This window comes from Macaca thibetana, chromosome 1 (genome assembly GCF_024542745.1).
Source record: "Macaca thibetana thibetana isolate TM-01 chromosome 1, ASM2454274v1, whole genome shotgun sequence".
Taxonomy (NCBI): Eukaryota; Metazoa; Chordata; class Mammalia; order Primates; family Cercopithecidae; genus Macaca; species Macaca thibetana.
The window spans coordinates 192268906-192278703 of NC_065578.1; the positions used below are offsets into that span (position 1 = coordinate 192268906).

Below are 9798 nucleotides of genomic sequence, written 5' to 3' on the forward strand. Positions count from 1 at the left end.
TTTCTTCCATCTTTTTATTTGCAACCTTTTTGAGATACTTTGTTTTATAAATGCCTCTAGTATGTAACATATTGCTGGACTCTGTTAGTGATTTAACTATATTTCTTTCTCTTTCTACGTAAGTTCAATCTCCTGTCATTTATTCCATAACAGATTTTGTCACTGTATTTTATATGTGCTTTTATTGTTGTTGTCGTTACCTTGAAATATCTTATTATTTGATGTTTTTCTCCTCACTTTGTATGTGTGTGATGTGGTGTTTTTGTGTGTTTCTTTAATATGAAAGGTTTATATTCCTGTTGTGATGATGTTTAGGATTACAATAACTTCTTATATTTATTCCTCAAAACTTTAGACAGAATCTGTTGATTTCCAACTATGAGCAAATATGAAATTGGTTCATTTCTATTTTCTCTGTCACTCCTCTTAAAATTTTAGTTGATTTTATTAGTGAAACCTTTATGCATTTGTGTTTATATTGCTTATTTACTTTAATAACCCCTAGGTTTTAAAAATGAAATCAATGTGTTTATTAACTTTCTCCTTATCTTTTATTTTTGTTATAATTGTTATTAGCAATATCACTTTTATACTTTCAAGATGTATAATATTTACATTCAGTTATGTAACAATAATCCTACTTCCTTTATGTCTTAGCCCTTCATGTAACAGATTCTGTGCATACTGCCAGACTTTCCCCATTCATTTCTTGTTGAGCTAAAGTTCATTTTCTTTGACTTTATTTAAGAGAGACTCATGAGAATCACATTCCTTGTTTTTTTTTCACATTAAAACTGTTACACTGAGTTAAAGTTTGGCTGCATATAATATTCTTGAGCTATAATGTTTTCATAAGCATTTTACAGACATTGTTCCATTGTCATCTAGCACTGTTGTGGAAAAGGCTAAGGTTAGCTACTTTTTTTGTCTCCTATATAGATCAAATGAACCTTTTTCTCCCTCTCTGGATTTCCAAAGGATTCCTTGTTTATTTTTGAAATTAAGTAACTTTACAAGGAAAGAGCTCATCATTGACTGACTTAATTTTTCTAGGGACATAGTCTGCTTTTGAATCTATATGTTCATAAAACATTTTATTAAATTTTATTTACATATTTCCTTCTCCTCTGTTATTTTGGTTCTCTTCTTTAGTGATACCAGTTATGCTTATATTTTGTCTCATTTCTGAAGTCTTTCTAGCTTACCTCAGTCTGGTCCTTAATTCTCCTTAGCATGTTTTTACCAATATTCATTTTCTTTGCACTGTTTCCAACATTGCTTTTGGCCTTTTCAGAGTATTTTTAACATTCCATTTTTTTCCTGAGCTTCCCTATGTCTTTCCTAAATTCTTATATATCTACTTTGAGATCACATTTTATAGATAAAATCACTCCATTAAATTAAAACAGTTTTTCATCTGCCATTTGATATTTTTCCAGTTTTAATTGTCATTGATTTTTTTTTACTTTTCTACTTTTTTCTTGTAAAATATTTGTTTAGATCCTGTATTGATTCTTTTAAAATTATTGCCTATTAGAATAAATTGGGCTACTTCCAAATCAAATATTTTCAGGACTTTCACCTTGAGGAATGTTCCTCTTGATCCAGCATAGTATGTATAAATTTGCTCTTTTAGCTTTACTTTTCCCCAACTATTTCACCCTGGCAGCATTAGAGCTTCTGCAGAATTGGCCTCCTTTACCCTGGCCCACCTGCAGGCAACAACAGCTTGTTTGTGTGATTTCTTGTTTAGTTCAGCTTCACCAGCTTATCCTTGGTTCAAAACCAGAACCAAAGAAGGTTTACTTAGTGTATGCATTCCATTCCCCTTTCTCTGTCTAAGCTACTCACCTTGCTTTCCTCACATCCCTATCACCCAGGAAAAGCATCGGTCATCTATCCAGGGAGGTATCTCTGGGTCCAAACATGTGAACAAAAGCCCTATTCCAGGCGTGTCATATTTCCATACAATTCAGCTGTTACTCCATAACTGGAGTGCTTTCCTTGCTGTTTTTGAAATCCCATATTTTAGTAAATGTATGTTACTGGCCTCTACCCTATCAGAGACTTTGCTTTAACAAAAGTTTCTTAAAATTTATCACAGGATTAAAGACATACAGAAAGAAACTTTAGGAAAGATCTAAAATTTTACCCTTGATAAAATTATTGGTATTCATCCCCCCCGCCCCCACTTTGTGTATGTGTGTGTGTTTGTGTGTGTGTGTCTACTCTACATTGCTGGAGGAAACTGTAATTGCCTCCCCTGAGGCAGTTGCCAAGCAAGATAATGCTGAGTCTTCTCAGGGGACCCACTCCCACCACTCTTCTTTGCTTCTAGACCCTAACTAGACTCAAGTTCCAGAAGGTCCCTAAAGTCAAGGTACAAGGTGTGACCCATGAGGAAATGTGCTATATTCCAAAAGAATTACTTGAATTTTCTTCTTTCTACAAGCAGAAATCCAGGGAACCTGTGTAGAAATAAATAATAAAGCTGTGGGATAATGGAGGAAGACACAAAAAGTTGAATTAGGCCATGTTTATTGATATGGGCTCACTAAGCAGAGATTCTGCATTTAATGGTGCAGCTCAGGGAATTAGAAGTGGCTCTAACTACTTGTTTTGTTGATTGGCTAAAACATGGACCAAAAAGTGGCCCATGAGGAGAAAGTTAGAAATGCCAGACCTGTATAGCTTAAGGCAGAAAAGGGATTCAAAGGCTTAGGGAGATTGGAATGTTAGAGTGAATTTGTCATTTACAACCTAGTCCCTCATGCTGGGAGTGTCCAGAAGGCACATCTTTCACCACTACAGCAAGCAATTTGTGAGGGAAGTCCCAGCATCCTTGAGGAGCTCTGTGTTTGCTCTTTTCTGTAGATCAGACCCTACTGTGGTGGAAACTGCAGCCATTGAATGGAGAAATATAAATGTGATGAGGATAATTGGATTTCAGAGTGGCAGGGGCAAAAGGGCAAGCTCAACAGCCAATGGAAAGATGAGTGTGGTTGACTTAATGAATAACAAAAACTCAAAGCAGCAGTCAAAATAGTCTGCCTCTTGTGAACCTATGGTATTGGCTAGTTGATCATGGTGTTCCTAGAAGTTAAACAGATAGGAGGCCTATTAAATTCTTATTTGATTTGTGTAAGCATAAAAGTTCTAGGTCAAGTAAACAAAAATCTAACCTAAATAAAAAATTAAGTCATGATTCCTCAATCATTTCCCAGACTTAAGCTGGCTTATAAAGCCCAGAATTCCTTGAGTGAAGGGGAGGCAGGGTCCCTTTGAAGAAGGACCTTAGTATACTACCAAAATTTATACTGTGAATCTTTCTCCCGGACTGCCACAAAGGGACCTATGGCCTTTTCCAGGATAAGTGTGCCTTGGGGAAAGGAGATAATCAGAACTTTTGGGAAGTACTAGACAATGGTTCTGAACTGACAATAATTCCAGGAAACCCAAAATGTCATTCTGGCCGTCCAGTCAGAATAGGGAATTAGGGAGGTCAGCAGTTCAATGGAGTGTAGCTCAGGTCCTTCTAATAGTGGGTCCAGTGTGTCCCCAAATCCATCCTCGGTTAGTACAGAGTTATTTGTTATAACTGAGGTTATTTCCTCAGTTCTGGAATGCATAATTGGAATAGACATGCTGAGTAGCTAGTGGAATCCCCATGCTGCTTGGTGGAGCTGTAAAGTGAGGGATATTATGGTGAGAAAAGCCACATGGAAGCCACAAGAACTGCCTCTACCTAGGAACATAGTAAGCTGGAATCTATACTGCATTCCCGGAGGGATTGCGGAGATTAGTGCCATCATCAAGGACTTGAATGATTCAGAGGTGGTCATTCCCACCACATCCCTATTTAAATTATCTATTTGGACTGTGAAGAAGATAGATCTTAGAGACTGACAGTGGATTACTGGAAACTTAACCAGGTGGTAACTCCAAATACAGTTTCTGTCCCAGGTGTGATTTTATTGCTTGAGCAAATTGACATATTCCCTGGTACCTGGTATGCAGCTATCAATCTGGCAAATGCTTTTTTTCTCCATCCCTTTCAGTAAGGTGCACATGAAGTAGTCTGTCTTCAGCTGGCAAGACCAGCAATACTCCTTCACTGTTCTACCACAGGGGCATGTCAACTCTCCAGCTCTATGTTATAATTTAGTTTTCAGGAGTCTTGATCACTTGCCCATCCACAAACATCACACTGGTTCATTATATTGATGATATTGTGCTTACTGGACTTTCTGAACAAGAAGTAGCAATACTCTAAACTTATGGCAGGACCCCTGTGTGCCAGAGGGTGGGAAATAAATCTGACAAAAATTCAGGGGCCTTCTATCTCAGTGAAATTTCTTGGAGTCCAGTAGTGTGGAGCATGTTGAGAAATCCCTTCTAAGGTTAAAGGTAACTTGTTGTATCTGGCACCTCCTAAAACCAAAAAAGAAGCAGAATGCCCAATGGACCTCTACAGATTTTGGGCAACATATTTCTCATCTGGGTGTGTTACTCCAGCACATTCACCAAGTGTTCTAAAAAGCTGCTAATTTAAATGGAACCCATAATAAAAGAAGACTCTGAAACAGGTCCAGGCTGCTGTTCAATCTGCTCTGGTACTTGGACAATAGGATCCAGCAGATCCAATGGTGCTTGATGTATCAGTGGCAGATAATGATGCTTTTTAGAGCCTTTGGCAGTGAATTGAAGTGCAAGCCCCCAGGATTTTGGAGCAAAGCCTTACTCTCCTCTGCAGATAATTAGTCATCTTTTGAGAGACAGCCTTTGACATGCTACTAGGCCTTAGTAGAGACTGAATGCTTGACCATGTGGCACCAAGTTACCATGTGACCTGAGCTGCTTATCATGAACTTGGTGTTATCCAACCCACCAAGCCATAAAGTTGGGTGTGCACAGAAGTATTCCATCATCAAATGGAAGTGATATACATGTGATCAGGCATGAGCAGGTCTTGAAGGCACAAGTAAATTACATAAAGAAGTGGTCAAAAGCCCATGATCCTTCCTCCTGCTACCCTGCCTTCTCTTTATTTGCCTGCAACTATGGCCTCATGGGGAGCTCCCTATGATCAATTGACAGAGGAAGAAAACAGCCTGGTTTACAGATGGTTCTACATGATATACAGATACAACTTGAAAGTGGATGACTGTATCCCGATAGCCCCCTTTTGGGACATCTCTGAAGGACAATGATCAAGAGAAATATTCCCAGTGGGCAAAACTCCAAGCAGTGCAATCCTCCCTGTAGGCAGAACTTCGAGCCCTGAATCTGTTTTTTTACTTTGATTGGAAGGAGAAATAGCCAGATGTGTGATTATACACTGATTCATCCACTGTGGCCAATGATATTTCTAGATGGTCAGAAACTTGGAAGGAACATGATTGGAAAATTGATGAAGAAATTTGAGGGAGAGATATGTGGATAGACATCTCTGAATTAGCAAAAAGTTTAAAGATATTTGTGTTTTCTGTAAATAGTCACCAAAGGGCGATCTCAGCTGAGGATTATTTAATAATCAAGTAGATAGGATGACACATTCTGTAGATACCAATTGGGCTATTTCTTCAGCTACTATTGTCATTACCCAATAATCTCATGATCAAAGTAGCCATAGTGTCAGGGATGTAAGTTATGTATGGGTCCAGCAACAAGGACTTTCATTTGTCAAGGATAACCTAACTATAGCCACTACTGAGTGGCCAATATGCCAGTAGCAGAGAAAAACACTGAGTCCTTGATATGGCCCAGAGTGATCAGCCAGCTACCTGGTGCCAGGTTGATTACATTGGACTGCTTCCATCATAGAAGAGGAAGCATTTTGTTCTTACTGAAATAGACACTCTGGATACGGATTTGCCTTCCAGGTATGCAATGCTTCTGCCAAAACTACCATTTGTGGACTTATAGAATGTCTTATCCACCATCATGTTATTCCACACAGCATTGCTTCCGATCAAGGAACTCACTTCACAGCAAAAGAAGTGGGGCAATCGGCTTATGCTCATGGAATTCACTAGTCTTATCATGTTCCCCACCATCCTAAGCTACTTGTTTGATAGAATGGTGGAATGACCTTTTGAAGACTCAGTTACATCACCAGCTAGATATCAATACCTAGAAGGGCTGGGGCAAGATTATCTGGAAAACTGAATATGCTCTGAATGTGTTCAATTTATAGTGCTATTTCTCCTATAACCAGGATTGCTGGGTCTATGGATCAAGGGGTGAAAATAGGAGTTGCACCACTCACTATTATCCTTAGTGACCCACTAGCTTCCTGTTCTTGTGACATTATGCTCTGCTGTCTTAGAGATCTCAGTTCTGGAGGGAAGAATTATTCCATCAGGGGAAACAACAAGAATTCCATTGAACTGGAAGTTAAGACTGCCACCTGGCCACCTTGGTCTCCTTGTGCTTCTGAGTCAACAGGCTAAGAAGGGAGTTATGGTGCTGCTTGGACTGACTGATCCACACTACCAAAGAGAAATTGGACTACTATTCCATAATGGAGGGAAGGAAGAGTATATCTGCAATACAAAAGATCTCTTAGTGTGTCTCTTAGTATTGCCTCTTAATTTTGTTCTGAATACATATCTGTGTGTATATATCAGCAAATATTTTTTCTTTTCTTATTCTCTTATCACATAATATAAAATGTAATGACTTCATATTCTAGTATTTAATATTGTTAATGTTACATCATATTATTTAAGTTACAGGACATCAGGGAAGAGAGTAAACGTCACTGAAGGACTTTATCTCCTCCTCTGAGGAGGGTTTAGTGCATTTTCATTTGTATGCAGGACATATGTTGGAACAGGAATTGAAAGAAATTAAAGAATGTGTAAGCAGAAACTCAGTTGTATGTAAGAAAACCCAATTCTCCCTGAGAAAGAGAAAGAGCTGAAGCCCTTCAAAATTAACTGCCTGGTTTTCTGTGGCTAGTGAGATTTATCTCGTCTCCTTTCCCAGGCATTGTGAAGACCCTGTTTCTCTAGCTGTGCAGGTGCAAGGTCACTAGACAGATAAACTCAAGTCATAAAACATGTTTTTTCCTAGAAAAGTAAGAAATGATGTGATGCATGTCTCAATTAATTGAATAACTGTCTTTGTTTCTCGCTTCTCTAATATGCTTCCCCCTGCACAGATCTCCCCCTGCCCCACGGAATGCTTAAAAGGTAACTTAAATCTTTGCTCAGGGTTCAGTCCTTTGGATGTTAATCCGACTGGGCCAGTGCACCTAAATAATAAATATCCTCCTCAACCCCATCAGTCTCTCTGATTCCTTATCAATCGTGCTACATTTCAACATGTTAAATGGAATTATGAGCTTGTTATTGACTTTATTTGGAGATTAAATATGGCTTAAGGATATGTATATGGGTTCCAAATTTTCAGTGTGGGAACTCATTATAGTTAGTTAATATTATGTGTCAAACTGAGTGAGCCATAGGTTGCCCAGATATCTGGTAAACATTATTTTGGGGTATGTCTGTGAGGGTATTTCCAAAAGAGATTAGCATTTAAATTAGTGTTCTGAGTATAGGAAATGACACTCCCTAATGTGGGTCAATATCTTCCAATCCTTTGAGGGCCTGAATAAAACAAGAAGGCAGAAGAATGCTTAGTTTTCTCTTTGCCTGACTACTTGAGTTGGGACACAAATCTGCTGCCCTCAGTGCTCTGGTTCTGAATCCTCAGAACCAGGCTGGACTTTTTATCATCAATTATCTTGCTCTCAGGCCTTCAAACTGCACCACTGGATCTCCTCGGTCTCTGTCTTGCAGAAAGCAGAATCTAGGACTTCCTAGCTTCTATTATTGTGCAAACCAATACCTTATAATAAATATATTTATCCATATAGTTGTGTTTTCTCTTATCCTTACTAATAAGAGAACCCTTACTAATAAGGCATGAAGTTAGGAGATTAATTAATAAAGACGAATTCTTCCAATTGGCAAATTTGGTAAGATTTCTGGATGAGGGCTCTTAGTAATATAATTTTCTTTCTTTCTTTTTTTTTTTGCAACCTCCACCTCCTGGATTCAAGTGTTTCTCCTGCCTCAGCCTCCTGAGTAGCTGGGATTACAGGCACCCGCCACCACACCCTAATGTGGGTCAATATCTTCCAATCCTTTGAGGGCCTGAATAAAACAAGAAGGCAGAAGAATGCTTAGTTTTCTCTTTGCCTGACTACTTGAGTTGGGACACAAATCTGCTGCCCTCAGTGCTCTGGTTCTGAATCCTCAGAACCAGGCTGGACTTTTTATCATCAATTCTCTTGCTCTCAGGCCTTCAAACTGCACCACTGGATCTCCGGCTAATTTTTGTATTTTTAGTAGAGACGAGGTTTCACCAAGTTGCCCAGGATGATCTCGATCTCCTGACCTCATGATCCACCTGCCTCGGCCTTTCCAAAGTGCCGGGATTACTGGCGTGAGCCACCATACCCGGTCAGTAATGTAATTTTCTAATGTATTAATAATTCTTTCTCTTAAGAGAACAAAAATTAAGAAAAATAGTCAGGATTAGAAAAAAAGATAAGCTTTTGACTGACTGAAATATTAATAGGAATTCACTTACATATTTGTAACTTCTCTGTAATCACTGATGAGACAAAGTAGTGAAGAGAAACTCTAGTATATTACCTCTTAGCCAAAGATAAAATACCTAGATAGTTACCAAGCAAGCAAATTCTTTGAAATGTTGACACTTGTCATGGCAACCATATATTTCAAAGATTCCATTCTGGAATGAATGTGGTAGAATGTACTGGCATGCCCAAGTGGCTACGAATACTCACCTGTCATTATTGAGGGGTGGGGAAGTTTCTGGTTTCTATGTTACCAGCACTGAAAGGTAGTTCTGCAGACCAACAGTCCAGTAGAAGCTGGGCAAAGGATAAGAATAGAAAATTCACAGAAAAGGAAAAGTGAATGGCCAATAAACATTTTAAAAGATTTGTAATCTCACTTGAAGTTATGAAAAAACAAACCACTGAAATATTATTTCTCAGCTAATAAGTTAAAAAATACTAAAATACAAGTAAAAATAATAAAAAATGATAATTTCAAATATTGGCAAAGATAAAAGAAACTTGGACTTTCTCACATGACTGGTGGGATTATAAATAGATATAACTAGTTTGTAGAGAAGTTTGTCAAGTTCTAGCAAAACCGAAAATCTACAACCCAGAATTTCCAGCTGTTGGTCCATAGAGTGTATAAACATGTATACAATTGATGCTCTGAGAGACATGGGGAAGGATGTTTATTGTAGCACTTTTTATAATAGATTTATTAAGATATAATTCACATACCATAAAATTTATCATCTTAAAGTATATAATTCAATCATTTTAAATATATTTACAGAGGTATACAACCATCATTACTATCTAATTTTAGAACATTTTCATTTAGAACAACCTCCAAAGAAACCCTGTACCTGTTAGCAGATATTCTCCCTCCCTCTTCCCCAAGTACCTGGCAACCACTAGTCTTCTTTCTGTCTTTTGGACATTTTATGTAAATAGATTTATACAATGTATGACTTTTTCTGATTAGGTTGTTTGGTTTTTATTGAGTTGTGATATTTTATATATTCTAGATGCTAGTCTCTTATCAGATACATAATTTGCAGATATTTCTACCTTTTCTATGGGCTGCCTTTACATTTTCTTGACAGTGTCTCTTGAAGCACAAAAGTTTTAAATTTAAGTGAAATTTAATTTGCCATTCTTTTTCTTTTGTTGCCTGTGTTTTTGATATCATAACTAAA

At 37.8% G+C, this 9798-nt stretch overlaps 1 protein-coding gene across 1 annotated transcript in view; it reads right to left on the reverse strand.

Moving 5' to 3' along the window:
- The window catches only part of MROH9 (maestro heat like repeat family member 9), a 131916-nt gene extending 123198 nt beyond the window's left edge, over positions 1 to 8718 (reverse strand). The window contains exon 1 of the mRNA XM_050783869.1: positions 8602 to 8718. The gene's annotated coding sequence lies outside the window, so the exon portion shown is untranslated. The remainder of the gene's footprint in view (positions 1 to 8601) is intronic.
- Positions 8719 to 9798: the final 1080 nt, after the last annotated feature.